At 56.0% G+C, this 19807-nt stretch overlaps 1 protein-coding gene across 11 annotated transcripts in view; it reads left to right on the plus strand.

Moving 5' to 3' along the window:
• SH3PXD2A (SH3 and PX domains 2A) overlaps window positions 1–19807 on the plus strand; it is a 245703-nt gene that overhangs the window by 137932 nt on the left and 87964 nt on the right. The gene's annotated exons all lie outside the window — the stretch shown is intronic.

Consider the following 19807-nt stretch of genomic DNA (forward strand, 5'->3'; position numbering starts at 1 on the left):
CTTCGGCCTTCACCCAGCAGGTGTTTATGGAGCAGCTACTATGTACCAGGGACCGGGTAGGCTGACAAACTCAGGGCTCAAGGCTACCACTACTAGGTGGAAATTTTGAGTTGAATTAAACTCACTCCAGAGGCAACAGTCAGAACACCCGGCTCTGCTTGTGGCCTTGAATGAGTTACTTCACCGCTGAAATCTCTCTAAAAGAGGCCAACAGTACCCTCTTGGCAGGATAGTTGTGAGGTTCAAGGACACTGACGCCTGTAAATGCCTCGAAGGTGCCTGGCCATCACAGATGCTCAGTAAACGGGAACTTTCTCTTCTTCTCCCCCTTTCCTCCTCACCCCTCCTGGGTGCACAGTGGCCACTCAGAAAAGACTAGGGGAATGGAATCGGGTCAGGCTGAAGGCAGGAGCTGGGCTGACCTTTCCTGAACCCCTCTCTGCTCTGGGATGGCTCACCAGGGTTGGTGCCGACGGGGGGAGTGAAGCTGCCCCCTCCACCACCAGGTACCCCACTGGCTCTCAGGACCTCTGAAGCGTCCCTGTGCCTGGCACTCCCCAAGGGACAGGTGGCTTGGGAATTGCAGTGGGCAGCCCACCCACCCGCTTCCTGCTTTGCTGAGTCTTGGTCCGACCCTCGTCAGTGGGATGGCTCTCCGCGCCCGGCAGGCCCTACCACCACCCGTCTGGCCAGCGACATGGGCCGTATTGTCCTTCCAGCCCCTCTGCCACTGGCAGCGGTACAAATAGCCTCTTTATGCTGATGGGTGAGAGAGCCAGCTGGACCTAGGGATTGTGGATCCACAGGAGGCTGGGGGCTGGAACAGCACAGAAGCCCTTGCCCAACGCCCCGCCGTGGCCCCCTTTAACCTGGGTGGGCAGGTGGGAGGCAGGGGGCCACAGGAAGCTGTGTCCAACCGACCTGAAAGGGGCGTCAGCTCCAGGGAACGAGGACTTCCGCAGGCCCAGCTGTTGTGCTGCGTGGGCAAGCCGGCGGGAGGCCCAGAGCAAGGGCGTGTGCAGGCCACATCCAGGTTGGGAGGGTTCCTCTGTGTTCAGTCCTGGCACAGGACTTTCAGCTCTCAAAGCTGGGATGGAAAGGAGGCGGCAGGGTGGGGAAGGGTATCCTGGTACTGGGAGGGGTGGGGTGGGGGTCCCAGTTATTTTCTCAGGTTTGTGCTTTCTGTATCTCCCTGAAACTTCAGTCCCGGGAGGTTGGGCCTGGTGTGCGGGTGCCCGAGGCCCCACGTGCCCACTCCCTTGCTCCCAGGGCAGTGGCATCCTTTGGAGGCTCCAGCTGGGGGAGTGCGCCCCCGACAGAGCCCCTGAGGCCTGCTCCGCTATTAGATCCTGTTTGAGGGGAGTCTTCGTTCCCCTGCGTTGTAATTACTGCCGCTGCATTGTAACCAGTCCCCTGGCTAGCTGCCCCTCCACAGGGAGTCCATGGCAGAGCTGAACCTCGGACCCAGGTCTTCAGCCCTGTAGACCGGGTCTTCCTCTGGTGGCATCGGGCGGGAAGCACTGGTCCACTCAAGCATTTTTCATCATCTTCCTGGTGTGAGGCACAGGGTCACAGAAGTGGGCGAGGCTCAGCCCTGCCCTCTGGGGAGCTTGTAGTCTGAGGGGGGAGGTGGCACAGGCAGGGCCTGGCCCGCTGCTGTGGGAAGCGGCGGAACACAGGAGCCAGGACTGGGACAGTTGCAAGGAATTGAAAGAAAGTCTGTCTGCCTGGAGAGGGAGAGGGTTGGCTTGAGCTGGGCCAGAGGAGATGGGCCTGGGGCATCCAGTGTCCAGCTGGTGATTTGGGACGGTCGTTAACCCCTTCCACACTTCAGCATCAGGTGAGGGGACAGAATTTGGGGGTCTTTGGTCCAAGCATGTAACATCCAGGGTCTGGAGTGGGGGCCGAGGGCTGTGAGCAGGGAGGACATTCACAGCAAGTCGGATGTGAAAGAGGCAAGCGTTCTGGAGATCACGTGACCCTTCCCCACCTTCGCAGGCCCTGGTAAATTGGGTCTCAATGTAGATTGGAGGGTAGGCACCAGTCAGTTCAGGCGCCTTAGTTCATGGGATCCGTGTGTGTTTGGCTCCCCCTTGTGGCAACATTGGATATTGCACCAGCCGGCATTCTGGCAGGCGGTTGCAGACTAGGCTGAAGCTGTGCTGGACACTTGAGCATGATCTATCTTGTTTAACCATCCATATAATCGTGTGAGGTTCATGCCTCCTTTTTGCAGATGAGAAATCTCAGGCTCCGGTTGGTTGACTTACCTCTCAGCTAGTAAGTGTCAGAGTCTGGATCCAAAACCTTCCCAACTCCAGGTATGCACCCACCTGACGACACAGGGGTGTGTAATGAAGAGCAACACAGGGGCCACGGCCAGGGGAACTTGCTTCAAATTGCAAGGTGGGGCCTTTCATCTGACCATAGGGCCGAATAGAATCAGCACCCGATGGTTGCCCTGGTCACCCAGTAGGAAGCAGCTGAAGGTACAGTTGAGGGCACTTTCCACATCTGGGGACTCTTTAAGGGGACTCCAGGCTTTTCACCAGGTGAGAAGGTGCAAGGCTCAGGAACACCAGGGCCAGTCCAGCCCGTGTTCACTGAGGGCCTCCTGCTGTGGGATCAGACCTCCGAGAAGGGGGCTGCCCAGCTCGCCTTTCAGGACGGACACAGTGAGGCTGGTTCAGAGCGCACCCAGGAAAGCTCGTCTCCCTTCCCCCCTACCAAACTGAGACCTGACTTTGGCCTTGGGTGGAGCTGTGGCTCCACCCCCAGACCGAGCCTCTCTAACACGTGGCCCACTTGTCACATGGGCAATCCGAAATCAATGTGAACCCCCGCCCCCCAACCCAGGACACACAGCCTGAGGCTCTGGCTATTGGAGGCTATTTGGGCGAGGCCTGCCCCAGTGTTTAGGACACGAGGGAGATTTCGTTTTTCAAACAGCCTGATGGGGGTATAATTTACATAATGGAATTCACTTGTTTTAAGTATACAGTTAATCCAGCGATTATTAGTAAATTTACAGAGTAATGAAACCATCCGCAATCCAATTTCAGAAAATTTCCATCACCTTGAAAAGATCTCAGAGGGCGGTCTTTAATCCTTCGCAGGCCCCAGGGTTTAGGAGCCCCTCTATAGCATCCCTTCACTCTGCTCATGTCTGGGAAGAGGAAATCCGTGTTCCTGGGGACTGAGTTCTTCCCCCGCCCGTGTCCTGCTCTGATTTCTAGACCTTCCCGTAGTTGCAGCTGCTTTGGGTCTTGCACAAACTGCTCAATAGCCCAGGGGTGAGGCCCGCCTGGCCTTCTTGGTGCAGCTCTGAGGTGGACTGGCCACTGAGTGGGGGCCCAGGGCAGAGGGGCAGGGGACCCATTTCAGTGGGCACTTTCCCTGCCTATTGATTCAAGTGTCCCACAGGGTGCCCACCTTAAACTCCATCCCCACCCCCAGGAAGTACATACACAGTGGGCTCCGCCACTCGGAAGGCCAGTGGGCGCAGGCAACAGATCTAGGGGCCAAGCCACAAGATGCCCAACTTTCTACCAGGGCACGTTCCAGGGGTTTAGCAGAAAGCAACGAACATGTTTTAGCTCATTTGATTTTTGCATCCATCCGTGAGGTGGGTACAGTTTACAGATTGTGCCACTAAGAAACAGAGGGCAAAACTGCTAAGTGGTAGAGATGGCTAGAACCCAGGCAGTCCAGAGGGAGAGCCTGGCTCTTACCTGTCCTGCTCCTCAATAAAGTTCGCAAGTGTTTAGACGCTGCATGGCACGAGCTCAGAATAAATGGGACCTGTTATCACTAGCGCTATGGTTGAGGGGCTGTCGTGCTGGAGAAGAAGCCAGTGGCCTGGCTACCCAAGACCCACAGAACACTCATGGCTCAGCTTGCAGCTACAGGGGTTTGCGGTTTCTGGAGCCGTCAAACAGCCTCTCCCATCCTGGCTGCAGCCACGCAGTCCCAGCCTTCAGAGCCCAGCATTCCCCAGACACCCTCCAGCCCATCCGCCACATTGCCCTGTCAGGTTCTGCAGCCCAGAGGAGGAAACTGATTTGCCTGAGGTCACCCAGAGAAACTGGATTTGCACCAGGTTTTTTGACTCAGAGCCCAGTGCGCTTCCCAGTGCACGGAAACTCTCCCAGCTGATTTCCAGAGCATCCTGAGTGGTGGTGCAGAGAAGGGCACCTGGAGGCCCTCAGGGAGACTTGAGTTGAGGGCCTGGCTGAGGGACAGGGAGTGGGGGCCGGCTGCTGGCTGCTCTGAATGGCTGGAGAAGTGGGAGCTGGGCTGTGGTCATGCCTGATTCAATTAGGCAGAGGCAGGCTCCTGATTAGAGAAGGCTGTGCCTGCCAAGCCGAAGAATTCAAGGTTCATAGCCGGGAGTGCCCCGGCTCCCACCCCAAGCAGGAGGGGGCGCCCACGAGGCCCACAGAGCCCTGCGACGCCGCAGGCAGGCCGCCTCCGGAGCCAGAGGACACGGTTATCCCATGTTGGCCTCCACCCAGCATGTCTGGGTGGCGCCCTCGCTGTGCAGGGCTGTGGCCACGAGAATCTTGGTGGGTAGGTGGGGGGGGCACTTCATGCCAGGGACAGGGAGTGATGGTGTCTTGTTTCGGAATCCTCTAGAAGCAGATCTGGGGGAGAGGATTGAGCTCAGACGGCTTACTTACTGGGGAGAAGATACCAGTGAGGGAGCGAGGGAAGGTGCGGGAGGCAAGGCAGCCGGAAGTGGTACCTGGTTATCAACCAGCTCCCCCGGGGGGCAACCGGGGCTGACCGGGGCCCCATCTCCCAAGGAACCTGTGGGGAGCCTGCGAAGAGGCCCCAGCCATAGGCTGCCTCACCTGAGGGCAGGGCTGCTGGGACCTCCCCACCCTCCTGTTCCCCCCACCCTTCCTTTGCCCACCTCCAAATAGCAGGGGAGGGAGCTTCCCAAAAAGCCTGTCTGAGCCGACACCCACATGGCTTTCCGCTGTGCTTGGGAGGACTTCCGAGAGCTTCCCTGTGGCCTGCGCCTGGGGAGGCCTTGCCCCTGCCCCTGCCTCAGCCCTGGCCTCGGCCTTCTGGTCTACCCCTCAGGCTCTCCCTTAATCCTCTCTTCCTGAGAGGCCTCCCTTTCTTTATCCACTTCAGCATCCTGATTCCTTTCTTCACAGCTCTTAACCCAGTTTATCAATGGGCTTTATCTGGTTGTTTGTTGTCCTCCTCCGGGCAGGGGTGGGTCCTGTCTTACTCAGTGCTGTGACCGCAGGGCCTGGCTCGTAATAGTTGCTTGTTAAGGACAGAGGAGCCCCTGGTGGTGCTGCAGGGGATCAGAGGAAACAGCTGGCAGCTGCAGGGAAGGTGGGCCAGCACCACCCCTCCGCGGCTTGGGGCTCCGGGACTGCAGGCCTTTTGTCACTAAGCACTGAGTTTCTTTTTTTTTGCGGTACGCGGGCCTCTCCCTGCTGTGGCCTCTCCCGTTGTGGAGCACAGGCTCCGGACGCGCAGGCTCAGCGGCCACGGCTCACGGGCCCAGCCGCTCCGCGGCACGTGGGATCCTCCCGGACCGGGGCACGAACCCGTGTCCCCTGCATCGGCAGGCGGACTCTCAACCACTGCGCCACCAGGGAAGCCCAGCACTGAGTTTCTGTAAGCAGAATGGAGACAACTGTGGTTGAGTCTGTTCAAGGCCTGAGGGCCGCTCTGGCTAAGGCCCTGAGGAGGGCCTGTGTGGAGGGGCCAGTCCCTTGCGGTCCTATTCCTGGGAGGGCGGGCCCGGCCAGTGCACCAGGGTCAGTCATTGAGTATGAGATGGTCAAGCAGGCCCAGTGGAGATGCTCAGACCAGGAGGGCAGGGGGGCCTTGGAGAGGGAGCCAGACCCCTGGGGGCTGGAGGTGGGCAGGGAAGGCAGCCTGGGGGAGCCAGGCCTCCACCTGGACTTGGATGCTGAGGGAGGGTTCAGGGACAGATAGGGAGGGAGAGACCTGGACAGACGGAGGCTTCCAAGCAGGGGCATCAGGGCAGGGGCGGGGGGTTTTGGGGGGTGGGGCATGAGAAGGCTAGAAGGCCAAGAGCCTGAAAAGATGGTGATGGTTCTCAGCACAGGCTTAGGAGTCAGCTGATGCCCACTTTAAATCTGAGCTCTGCCACTGGGCTAGCAACTTAAGCATTTTGTGCCTCGATTTCCCCATCTGATAAATGGGGATAATGATAGCACCTTCTTTTTGGAGTGGTCAAGAGAATTGCAGTAATATATACGAAGCACATCTCGCTGTGCCCGGCACATAATCAACACCTCCTGAGCACACATGTGCCCTTGTTCTCAGACTTAGGCCCACAGGGGACACGGGCAAAGGAGGCAGTAAGGCACTGTGGTCCAGCTGGGGGAGCAGAGAAACACACTTGCCAGGGTGATGTCCCAGACAGAGGATGGAGCACAGGAGACCCAGGCCATCCTCACAATTGGACAGGGAATGCACCGAGTCATGAGGGTGGGCTCTGCCCATCGAGACTGCTCGAGCCTTCTCATATTGTACACAAATTAGCACCCACACTTGCTGACCCATCTATAATTATCAGGGAAGACCTCCTGGAGGAAGTGGCATTTCCACTGGGCTTTACTGGGGGGGGGAAGGAGGGGAGGGCTGCCTGGAGGACAGCTCAGGATAACACGGCCGTTCTGGCCAGCCCCTTGGAACCACCTGGAAGCCCTGAGCCTGGTTGCCAGGAGTCAGGGCTTTCGTGCACTCACTCAGCAAACACCAGTGGTGCCCAGCCCTGTGCGAGGCCTGGGGAGACATCACAGTTCCTGCCTCACGGAGCCTACAGTGGAGAGGAGGAAGCAGCAAAGACGCAGTAATGAGAGCTACGAAGGAAAAGACAGGGTGCTGTGGCAGGCCCAGTTTGGGAGTGTTGGGGGGTCAGCGCTGGGCTAGGAGCTGAAGGAAGGGAAGGAAAGTCAGGGGGAGGCAGAGCCCAGGACAGCATCAACCCAGCGTCACTGTCCCCAGAATTTATGAAAACTCCCCTGGGAGAGACAGACTCTCTGGAGACTGTAAACCTGCCCCGGACAAAGCCGGGCCGTCCTTGGGCTGCAGACCCATGAAGGGTCACTTCAGCTGCAGAGCCTCCGAGAAGCAGCCAGGAGACGCGCTGGCCTTGGCGCTCTGGATGAGGGGCCGTTAGAACCAGAAGCCACAGTGCCTCTAAGCACAGGTGGTCATGGACACTTGCCACGTGTCACAGCCAGGCTTCCTCTTCCCCGCAGCTGTGCTCACACCAGAGCTGATGCTGTGAAAAGGAAGTGTCTAGAACTCGGTGTCCTTTGGGTATTTCTGGCCCTGAGTCTTTGCCTTTGTTTTATCTTCCTCTTCCCCACCTACTCCTAATTTAGCTTATCTGTCTGAACTTTACAGGTGTCCTTATCAGCCACAAATAATTTGAGCGCTAGACTAAGGCAGTTTGGGCTCACATGCTGTGTTACTTTGGGCAAGTGACATGCCCTCTCTGATCCTCTATTGCGCTTCTGTAAAATGGGGAAAATAAGAGAACTTACTACATAGGAATGTTATGAGGATAAAATGAGCTGGTACATGTCAAGGGCTTAGTTTGGTCCCCAGCATAATGTAAATGCTTGCAAACATACACCATTCTTGTCAGTTATGGTATTAGTGATAATAACAATAGCAATAGCAATAATAGTAGCATGCCTCAGTCCCCTCCAGCTTTGGAAAAGGAGGGCACAGTCAGGGTGCGGTGGCATGGCCCTCTCCCTCCATCCCCCCCGCCCCCAGTTCCCACCATGCTCTGGGGTCCAAGGGCTCACACCTGCTCCAGGGCCTCTGGGAACTTCTTGGTGATGTCATTACATGGCGGGGGCTGAAGGCAGTGGCCCAGGGCTGACCTGCTGGGATCTGTAATGGGCGTCCTGGTAAACAGTGACATCGCTGTAGTTGGAGCCAGGCTGACCCAGAGGAGAGAGAGCAGGTCCAGTGCTGACAGGAAGGCTGCTTGGAGGAGGGCTGGGGCAGGAAGCTGTTACCCAGGGCTCCCAGGCTGCCCCTCCTGTAACAAGTAGGACGCAGGCCTACCTGGGGCCTGGAGCTGGAAGCCTCTTTGCAAAAGTCACATGGGGCCCAGTCTAATGCCCTGATTATTTCAGTCAAGGAAACTGAGGCACAGAGAGGACTGCCATCCCTCAGGTCTCGTGAACCCCACGCTGGGTGGCTCAGTCTTTGAGGAGCCCCCTTAGACCCTGTCTCTCACGTGCTGCTCAGGGAACCAGTGGGCAGACCCTCGGGAAGCCTCCAGCTGCCCTGGGCCCCGGCTGGCCTGGGAACACCCCAAGTTCTCTGGGTACACTGGCCTGATCAGAGAGCCCCTCTGCCCTGTACTTCCTCCTGCTGCATGGAGTGCAGTAGCCACTTGCCCCTTCATGGGGCAGCTTCACTCTGTTGGCCACTTGGTCCGGCAGTGAGGGGGATCCAGGCTTGGCTGTCACTCCTTCCACCTGGGATCTATGGGGCCAAGGCCCACGGGAAGCCCGGGCAGCCACGAGGATTCCTGGGGCACATGAAAGGAATACAGCCACTTAGGTGGGGCTTGAACTGCTCAGCTCTGCCAGTCCTGCACATGGGCTTGGTGAAGTGGCTTTACACCTCTGAGCCTGCGTTTCTTCATCTCTAATCGATATCCCAAGCCTTGGCCCTCCCCACTGGGGCCAGCCATGCCAGTCTCCCCACATCCGTCCCGAGCTGCTCCTCCAGAAGGCCCCCCCCACCAGCCCTCACCAGGGTTAACTGCTGGGGCTGTGCAGTGAGGGATGGAGGCGTGAGCTAGAGGCTCACCTTTATGGAGCCTAGCTGTGCCCCAGGTACTTATTACGTGTTAACTTGTTTTATCCTCCAGCAGTCCAATTAGGTGGATGGAAATGCAGAGTGGAAATGAAGACAGAGACCCTAAATCTGTCTGGCAGAGCTGGGATTTTAACCCAGGCAGCTACACACACAGCCCCATGTGAGCCAAATAAACCTACCTGCCAGTGCCTGACTCAGGCCATGGGTCTAGGCCGTGCTGCCGAGTACACTGTGGCGATTTACATTACAATTTTAATCAAGATTAAAAATCTAGTTCTTGGGGAGTTCCCTGGTGGCCTAGTGGTTAGGATTCTGGGCTCTCACTGCCGGGGGGCCTGGGTTCAATCCCTGGTTGGGGTCTTGGGTCACACTAGCCATCTCTTAAGTGCTTGACAGTCACAGTGGCTGGTGGCCACCACACCGGACAGTGCAGATAGAGGCCATTTCCGCCGATGATCACAGAGGGTTCTATTGGGCAGCTCCAGGTAGGGCACTACTAGGTGCTGGGGGCCAAACTGGGACACTCAGTGCCATTGGAGGTCAAAATCAGTGGGCTTTCTGGACAAGGTGCCCCTCCCCAGGCCTTAGAATGTTGTAAGACACTGGAGAGGGCGGGAGGGTACGTGTGGTGGCCATAAGCACAGGTAACCCTGAGTTTGCAGCCTTGCTTTCTCATTGCTAGCTGGGCACCAGGCAAGTTACTTAACCTGTCTAAGCCTCATCTGTAAAATGGGCCTAAGGCAGCTGCATCAGAGACAACATAAAGCAGGTGTCAAGGGGCCTGGCATTTCTGGGTGCTCAGTGTTTACGCACTTGTGGTGTAGAGTTTGGGAAAATCTGGGAGACGGTTCTCTCGCTGTCACAGGCGACCACACAAGCTCCAAGAGCCCAGGCCCTCCCAGGCAGTGCAAGTGGGCTAGGCGCCTGGGAGAAGCTTGGGGCCATGCTCTGAGCACACTTTCCCACAGAGGCTGAGGTAGGAACAAGCACAGCTGGGCCTTGGACGGGCTCCTGGGCCTCCGTGGGAAGCAGGAAGCCATTGGCCCAAGCTCCCAACTTTCCAAACCCAGCTCAAAATTAGGCCAGGGCTGGGGAGTGTCGGGCCCACAGCCAAGAAGCAAGCCAGAGGTCTACTCAGCAGTAGGACCCTGGTGTCTGTCATACACAGACACACACAGACACACACACACACACAGACACAGACACACACACACACACACACACACACACACACCTCTGCAGACAGAGCCACTGTAGCTTGGGGAGCAAAGCACTCTTCTGTCTCCTGAAACAAGTCCCCATCCTGCACCCTGAACAGCGAAAACCAGAACCAGATGGGAACCTGATTCTCAGTCACAGAGCTGGTGTTGCCACTTTCCAGGGGAAAATCTTTAGTCACAACCATCGCCACTGGGTTTCTCCTTCTAAAATCTGAGCCATTTTCCTTTGCTTGCAGTCCAGCCCCAGCTGCATGTCCTGTCCCCCCAGGCATACAGCCTCCTGGAGGCATCACACACACACACACACACACACACACACACACACACACACACACACACACACACACACACACACACACACACACACACACACCATCCCGCATTCGTTCCTGCCCCTGCACCTTTGCTCACATCCTCCCTTCCATCCCAGCGCTCCTTCCTGCCTCTGCTCTTTCTAAGTATCTACCTTTCAAGTGTAGGTCTGCTGCCCCCCCCCCTTCCAGGCAGCTCTCTCCAACCACCCCAGACCACTCTGACCACCCCTTCTGGGGAACGCCTCTACAACATATCCTTTTGACCAGGCTTTGGGGCACCTGATCACGAGGTGACTTGTATATTTTCTTCTCCTGGGTGTTTTGTCTTGTGTCTCCAACTAGACAGTGTGCTGTGTGAGAGCAGAACTGTGTTTCCCACCACTTCTGCCCAGACACAGGGCTGGGTCTACAGCAGACCCTCAGTTAAGACACGGATGGATGCATGGATGCACGGACGGACAGACAGACAAATGCACTTGGAGAGAGACAGGGAAGCCCTCCAAACCTGGAACACCCTCCTTGCCCTTCTCTCCGGGGATTTCACGGTGGAACCCCATCAAAGCACTTTGTCACTCCCCTCTCCACGGTTCCCCCCCTTCCCTCTCCTCCATGGACTGCTTGTCAGTCACAGCTGGGTGGGACGCCATGGAGCACACAGGTGGGAACCCAGGCCTGAGCTGACACCCCGGGCGAGAGAGCCAGGGTTTTATGAAGCCATGCTGGTGAGGGCCCAGTCAACACTTCCCCCACTCTGGCCGCCGTCCACACTCCAAACCTAGCTCCTCTTGGGAAACCAGGCTGTTGGCCAGGGAGCCTCTCCACGTGCCCGATGCCATCCTAAGAGCTTCACGCATTATCCCAGGTAAACCCCACCACAACAGCAAAGGTAGGAACTAATTTTATCCCTTTGACAAATGAAGGTACAGAGAGGTTAGGGAACTTGCCTCTGTCACAAAGTGGTAAGTAGCTGAAGCAGGCTCGACCCCGCTCACACTCATAACCCTCTGCTGGAGGCCTGGACACAGTGGAGCCATCCATCCCCGGGCTGGAGACACGCTCAGGACCTTTGCCATAGTGGCGAGTCCAGTCATGGTGAGGAGACAGACAGACAGACGGAGCTTTGTCCTTTCGCTGTGGATGGAGCAGCAGCAGAGACCCTCTGGGATGTTCAGGAGACGAGGCCTGGGAGGTTTCTGGGTCCGTGATCACCCTGGCTTGGGCCTCTCTGGGACACAGCTTCGGGGGTGCGCGGGAGGCGGGAGGAAACTCTTTCCTCCCCAGGAATTCAGCTTTTTCACCCGGGGCAGGAATTCCGGCCTCTCTGGACTGTCCACATGGTCACAATGGGGCCCATTCTCCGAACCCTGGAGAAAACAGCCCCTGCAGAGAAAGGACGGATTCTTGTTGGACACAAGGGCCCTCAGTGCCACAATTTAGATCAGGGCACAAATGGGGGCAAAGAACAGATTCATGCCTCCTCTGTCTGTCTTCCCTAGAGGTTGCTGCCCCTTGAGACCATTCCGTGCAAAGGCTCTCCAAAGCCAGAACAAAAAAAACCCAGCTAGGGGCTAAGGGGGGTGGACAACTGCTCCAGATTCTCCCGCCCTCAGCCCACCTGAAGCCCCTGCCCTCAGAGCCTCCCTGCTTGGCTTCTGGAGCAACATGCTGTCTCACTGTTTTGGTTTCACAGAGAGTGAACAGCCTGTGAGGACACTCAGAGGGGCCCCCTTATAGGGACGGGGAAACTGAGGGCTCGAGAATTTGTTGGTGTTTCTAAACCTTTTGCTGCCATGGTGAGAAATTTCACATCACAACCCAATACGGACAGACAGGTAGATAAAGTAGATAGACATCAGAAACCCAAGTTTCGCAAAACAGTATTTAAACTTAACTATGGGTGACTCGATCATTTTGTTCCTTCTACCTGTTGAAAAGGCTTGTTGGATCCCACCAAGCTGATTTCAGAACTCACTAATGGGTCACAACCTGGCATTCAGAAAGCACTAGTTTGAAGTGACTTGCTCAGGCCCCCCGGCCGCTGAGGGGCAGAGCCAGGCCTGACATTTCAGGCTCAGAGTTGTCTTTTTTTTTTTTTTTTTTTTGCGGTACGCGGGCCTCTCACTGTTGTGGCCCCTACCACCGCGGAGCACAGGCTCCGGACGCGCAGGCTCAACGGCCATGGCTCACGGGCCCAGCCGCTCCGCGGCACGTGGGATCCTCCCGGACCGGGGCACGAACCCGTGTCCCCTGCATCGGCAGGCGGACTCTCAACCACTGCGCCACCAGGGAAGCCCCCCATCTCACCTCTTAACAAAAAACCTTTCTCCAGCCAGGCTCTGACCCCATCGCTGCCTAATTCTTTTTCATTCAATTTTTATTTATTTATTTTTTTAACATCTTTATTGGAGTATAATTGCTTTACAATGGTGTGTTAGTTTCTGCTTTATAACAAAGTGAATCAGTTACACGTATACACATGTTCCCATATCTCTTCCCTCTTGCGTCTCCCTCCCTCCCACCCTCCCTATCCCACCCTCTAGGTGGTCACAAAGCACCGAGCTGATCTCCCTGTGCCATGCGGCTGCTTCCCACTAGCTAGCTATTCTACGTTTGGTAGTGTATATATGCCACTCTCTCACTTTGTCACAGCCTACCTCTCCCCCTCCCCACATCCTCAAGTCCATTCTCTAGTAAGTCTGCGTCTCAATTCCCGTCTTACCCCTAGGTTCTTCATGACCTTTTTTTTTTTCTTAGATACCATATATATGTGTTAGCATATGGTATTTGTTTTTCTCTTTCTGACTTACTTCACTCTGTATGACAGACTCCAGGTCCATCTACCTCACTACAAATAACTCATTTTCGTTTCTTTTTATGGCTGAGTAATATTCCATTGTGTATATGTGCCACATCTTCTTTATCCATTCATCCGATGATGGACACTTAGGTTGCTTTCATCTCCTGGCTATTGTAAATAGAGCTGCAATGGACATTTTGGTACATGACTCTTTTTGAATTATGGTTTTCTCAGGGCTTTGCTCAGTAGTGGGATTGCTGGATCGTATGTTAGTTCTATTTGTAGTTTTTTTGTTTTGTTTTTTTTGTGGTATGCGGGCCTCTCACTGTTGTGGCCTCTCCCGTTGTGGCGCACAGGCTCCGGACGCACAGGCTCAGTGGCCATGGCTCACAGGCCCAGCCGCTCCGCGGCATGTGGGATCTTCCCAGACCGGGGCACGAACCCGTGTCCCCTGCATTGGCAGGCGGACTCTCAACCACTGTGCCACCAGGGAGGCCCTATTTAGTTTTTTAAGGAAGCTCCATACTGTTCTCCATAGTGGCTGTATCAATTTACATTCCCACCAGCAGTGCAAGAGTTCCCTTTTCTCCACACCCTCTCCAGCATTTATTGTTTCTAGATTTTTTTTTTTTTTTTTTTTCAGTACGCGGGCCTCTCACTGCTGTGGCCTCTCCCGTTGCGGAGCACAGGTTCCGGATGCACAGGCTCAGTGGCTATGGCTCATGGGCCCAGCTGCTCCGCGGCATGTGGGATCTTCCCGGACTGGGGCACGAACCTGCGTCCCCTGCATCGGCAAGCAGACTCCCAACCACTGTGCCACCAGGGAAGCCCTGTTTCTAGATTTTTTGATGATGGCCATTCTGACCGGTGTGAGATGATATCTCATTGTAGTTTTGATTTTCATTTCTCTAATGACTAATGATGTTGAGCATTCTTTCATGTGTTTGTTGGCAATCTGTATATCTTCTTTGGAGAAATGTCTATTTAGGTCTTCTGCCCATTTTTGTATTGGGTTGTTTGTTTTTTTGATATTGAGCTGCATGGATCACTCCCTAATTCTGAAAACTTCCAGATTTCACAGCAGGACATCAAAGCCCTACCCTTCCCCCCCATCCCTCCCCAAGCCTGGCCTTTCCCTGCCTGTTCCTCTGATCACCAACGCTCCCCAGTAGTTCAACTCCTCCTCTTTGGAGCTACTTGTTCCTGCTTCTAGAACTTTCCCCTCTCTACCCTGTCCATGGACCCAAACCCCTCTGATCCTTCAAGGCTCAGCTTCCTTCCTAGAGGAGGAAGCCACCTTGCATGTCCTGCAGCCCTGGGATCTCTCTCTTCTCTGCACCTGGAGTGTAACCTCTCCTGTGACTCTCAGCATAGATTATCTCAGAATATTACCTTTCTCACTGTGCTATGTAGTTTCATCGCCTAATTTAACCCCAAACTTGCAGGCCTTCTGCATATCACATATTTCTCCCATGCCTGCACAGGCCCTCACGAGGCAGCCTCCAGCAAGAGCTAGAAAGTGCTTATTGGTTGATAGCCAGCAGTCAAAACCATCACTACATCACTATGTGAAGGGCTCCACATCACTCTCCTGGCCAAGGTTGCATACCATCACCCCCAGCCCCCATATTTTAGGTACCGCCCATGTCCCCAAGACCACTTGGCTCTCAAGGTCACCCACAGCCATCTGGCAATCCGCGGTTCCCAGCGACTGCAGCCCTGCAGACAGACATCCCGGGCCAAGCAGCCAATGTCAGCCAGCAGACAGGAGGGTGAGAACATCAAGCTGGCAGTGCGTGCCTGTCCTCTTCTGCCAGGACACTCACTGATGGGAATGTGCAGGGGGCGGGGACGGCAGGCAGCGGAGGGCATGGCCCCGTAGCACTCAGAATTCCACCTGGTGGGGACTCAACCTCCTTCCACAGAGCAGCCCGGCCAGACCGGGCTTCCTTTCCTGGTCTCTCCCCTGCCTCAGGGGGTCTTCCTGGCTTTCCTCTCACTCCGGGAACCGTGACCTGCAGGATGGCCACCTCCTTTCCCCAGTGAGAGCCTGCTTCTCCGGCCTGTGCGTCCTCTCCTTGCAGCCCATTCCCTGGTGGACCTCGGCGTGGGGAGCCCTCTGAGTCAGGATGTCAGTGGAGCTTCACAAGCCTGGGCAAGCCACCTAAGGCCTCAGGACCTCAGTCTCCTCATCCATAAAATGGGTTAACACCACCTCTGCCTACTTCAGAGCACTGCAGGGCAAAAGTCTGTTCAAGAAAGGGTAGAGGGAGGGGAAGCATGTGTGAAAACAGGTGGTCCAGACACAGGAACTGTTAAATGCCTTTCCTGCCCCCTCCCTCCAGCCTCTCCCTCTTTTCTGTTTCCAGCACCAGCCCCTTCGCTGGAATGTCTGGGGAAGGAGCACAGCATGTCTCACCAAGAGTAAAGAAAGGGAAAAAAAATTAAAAAGAAAAGAAAAGGGAAGCTGACCCTTCTGTGGGTGCCATTAGCATGAACATCTCTTGGTTCAGGGCTCTGAGCATTTGCCGCTCCTTGGAGGTTAAACGGATCCCGATAAATGAGTCCAGAGCATGCCTGTTCCTGTGGGTCAGTGTCACGCTGAAAACATGATTGTTTCCAGATGAGCCCTGTTCTAATATTGTGTGACTTTCCCTGGGCAGATGGCACTAGACGGAGACCAATGCTGGTTTGGTGTCTGAAAGCCCCAAACTCTGCATAGGGGGGCTGGACGTGCCCCTGTGTGGCCCTCTGCTGCCAGCATCATGATGGGGTCCTTAAGAAGAAGCCCCTTCCTTTGGTTTTAGGGGGTTCTGCAGGGTCCAAGTTCAAACGGGCCTTCGGCATTTGGGTAACGACAGAGATGGGGTCTGGTCCAGGTGCGAAAGAATAATAATTTCTATAGCATTTTCTGTGCTGGGCACTATGTGAAGCCCTTTATGAGTTGCTGTATGTTTCATCTTCCCCAAATCCTAATGGGTTGGTAGACTTACTATCCTCTTTCTACAGACAGAGAAATAGAGGCTCGAGAGGTAAATGGAGTAGCTCAAGCTGACCACCCAGCTAGCAAGTAGCACAGAGTTGAACTGGAGGCTGTCTGCTTCCAGCACCTGTCCTCACCCCGCAGACAGCATGATCCTAAGAGGAAGGGCCAAGAGATGAACTGTTTATATCACGTGGGGGAGGGGGAGGCCTCAGGAGTCGCTGTTTAAATGGGGGAAGGGTGTGATGCTGGGTTGGAGGAACCCCGTCCCTTTCCCCCAGCCAGGCCTGACCTGTGAACCATCTGGTGACCAAACTATCCTGGTTTGTCTGCGACCTTCCCAGTTTGAGCCCTGAAAGTCCCATGTCCCAGTTTGCCCGGGATGGTTGGTCACTGTGGTCTTGGTCACCCCCAGACCAGTTGCAGAGAAAGCTGAGTGGCCTGATGGAGCCGTGTCAGGACAGCCTGGGAGGCCTTTCCAATTACATTAGCTTCTGGTAGCACTAGAGGGAGACGCTAGCCCTCGCCTCCCCTCCCTTTCTCTTCCTGTGACTCCCTGGGAGATAGTGATTCAGCAGCAAGTCGAAGCAGGCTACACTGTGACCTACCAGGAGTGGAATCACCAGCAGTATAGGGGCTGTGTCAGCACCACCTCCAGGCAAGAACTGAGCAAGGAGGGGAGTGGGAAGGGGGTCTTGAGTGGTTCAGGAACTGGACTCTGACAGAGGACCTGCTGTCCTGCCCAGGCCAGGACTGATTGCAGGGCCGCGGGAGGTGGGCATGCCAGAAGGGGGAGCCCTGCCTTTCCCCCTCACCATGCCCTGGTATGTGAGGGATGGGGGAGTCCCAGCCACCGGATACCTAAGCAGCTTCTCATATTCAGCGGCTAAAAATTCGCAATGGCTTTGCTAAAAGGTGCCCAACGGAAACCTACAAGAGGTTTCCTATTAGGGCTGCGCCTGCTCGGGCTGGAGGCCAGATGCTGTGTGAAGCATTCCTAAGCCTGCCATTCCGACCATCCAGTCCCAGCCTGGCACCCCCCCTACCAGGGCCTCAGCCTCCACTCCATTAACCCATGTGCTTCTCAGGCCCCCAGGGCCTTGTGTTGCCCTCCCTCCCCTGCACCCACTGGGTGGCAGCATTTGGGGTTTGGTCTTGAACCCCAGAGCAAGGCCCGGGTGTTCGGCCACCCAATCAGAGCCTCACCTACTCACTGTGTGACCCTGAACAGGTTGTCTAGCTTCTCTAAGCTTTGCTGTCCTCACCCGCAAAACAAGGAGACCACAGGATCCGGAAGTCCTCGGTGGGAAGGGCTCGTGCTCTGGGTGAAGAAGAGGCCCGCCAGGAGATGTGTCTGGAAGCTCAAGCTCATTGTGCTTACTGAGCGTAAATGCTTCTTAGGGGTGGCTGAGGTCCTGCTGGAGATTATGGTACAGTGACTGCAGTGCCCCGTGGTACAACTCCTGCCTACCTGTCAGGGCTGTAGTGACTGGGCGGAGACTCTGCTGGGCCCCAGGGTCTCAGCCAACACTGGCCCAGCCTCGGAACCCCCAGCGGGTAGATGCAGACACTGTGTTAGGTCAGGTCACGATGGGGCCCCATGTCGGAATTTGTAACTGGCTCTCCAGGGTGATCCTGTTGAATGACCAGGTCGAGAGTCGCTGACGGGGCCTGGCACAGAGCGGGCCCTCGGCCCCTGTGAACTACGTCCCTCTCCTACTCCTGAGCCCCAGCGGGCTTCCCTGTCACACGGTAATGACCTGCCCATCTCCCCTCTGGGGCTGTTGACAAGCTCAAAGAGAATCCCGGGCAGCTGCAGCTGCACAAACACGGGGAGAAGATGGCCATCACTGCGAGGAAGCCACCCCCCGTCTGGATTGCTGGCAGCCAGGGGTTGGGCAGTGAGCCATTGTGGTCCCCGGCCCAGAGGCTTCTCCGGCAAAACCAGAAGGAAAATGGCGGGGCGGGGGAGGGCAGTTCCCCCTTGCCCTCCACTCTCTTCCCTTCCCCAGGCCCCACTCTGCAAAAAAAGCCTGAGAAACAAATTCTCTCCTTGGGAGATGCAAGTCTGCTAGGCAGGACGTAGGTAGCCTCCATACAATGTTCTCCTCCTCCTCACTGGGAATTCTACCCACAGTAGAGCTTCAACCAGCGGAGCCAGGCACTCCGACGGTCTCTCTCCCCATCTCCCTTCTGCCCCAGGGAGGTGACCCTGGCTCAGGCTTTGCTGGACTGCCAGGTCGAGGATGGAGGCGGATGGGAACTCTCCCACCTACCTTTTGGAGGCAACAGATTCAACAGGCTCCCCTTTCCCCCATCCCTGTTAGAGTATCATTCGGGCAGGTGGGCTTATAAACCACAGCCCTTGCCCAGCTTGGATGGCCTTGGGCAGTGTCTGAACCTCTGTTTTCTCATCCTTAAAACGGGGATGATAGGACCTCCATAGTGTGGATGTGAGGATTGAAAGAGGCTTGAAATACCAAGGAGGTTCTCAAACAGGAGGGCTGGTAAGGGGAAGGTATCAGAAATGCACGTTCTGGGCCTCAGCCCCAGCATTCTGACTCACTGGTTTCTGAGTCCAAACTTTGGGAAACGTAGAAGCCTCGGAGAGGGGGATCCCCTCATCCTTGGCTGTGGCGGCAGATCACCTTGGAGCTTAACAAATGCCCCCAAAGCCCAGGCCACGCCCCAGATTCATAGGATTGGAATCTCGGTGAGTGTCCATGAGGGTGACTCCCTTCCCTGTGAACCTGCTGCCCTTTCCTCCAAGAGACCCCCTCTTTCCAGCTGGCAGACCTAGCTGGCCGGTTGGCATATTTTCTTTGATCCCAGGGGAAACGGAAGGCATTTCCTCTAGTCTCCACATTGATCACCAGCCAGCCCCACCTGAGCACTTAACAGACCTCCAGCGTCGTCGTAGAGGCTCCCCTGAGGATTGGTGGGTGAAGGGGTGCTGGGAGGGGCCAAAGGCAGGAGGACAGTGGGGGCAGGATTTGGGAAGTAGCCTGCTGCTGAGTCTGGGTTAAATCCTTGCTGCAGGGCAGGGAAGGCTGCAGGCTGGGGCAGCTCAGGGCAGGTAAAGCTGTCAAGTGCCTCAGGTCACCAGTTACTGTCAGTGACAGGATTTGAATCCAGAGCTCACGTACTCAGAAGCTCAGCCACTGTTCCTGTCCAAGCAGTATGCTCTGCCTCACCCCTACTGAATCCCAGGTTCCCAGCCTGAGCTTTTCTGGTCAACATTCAACCTACAGCCCCTACTTACCCATCACTTATGCCAGGCCAGGGGATGCAGTGGGAGGGAACAAGCCACAGTATGACCTCACGGAGCCTTGGGCCTAGGGTGGGGGCAGACTTTAATCAAAGGGTCACACAAATCTGCAATTACGCAGAGGCCAACAGGGGGAGGATGTCGGGGAAGACAGGTTGAGGAGGTGACATTTCAGTCGTGACTTTAAAGGCTGAGAGGGCAAGAGCAGGCAATGTAAAGAACTGGGAGGAGAAGCGCTGCAGGGGAGGGGAGCGGGCTCCCGGCCGCAGGGCAGGGCCTGCGCTCTAGCGACCACCTCCGGGGCCTCAGTTTCCCTATTAACGAAGTGGGTGGGAACGTGCCTCACCCTCCTCCATCGGAGGACGGACGGGGGAAGGT

This window comes from Kogia breviceps, chromosome 2 (genome assembly GCF_026419965.1).
Source record: "Kogia breviceps isolate mKogBre1 chromosome 2, mKogBre1 haplotype 1, whole genome shotgun sequence".
Taxonomy (NCBI): Eukaryota; Metazoa; Chordata; class Mammalia; order Artiodactyla; family Physeteridae; genus Kogia; species Kogia breviceps.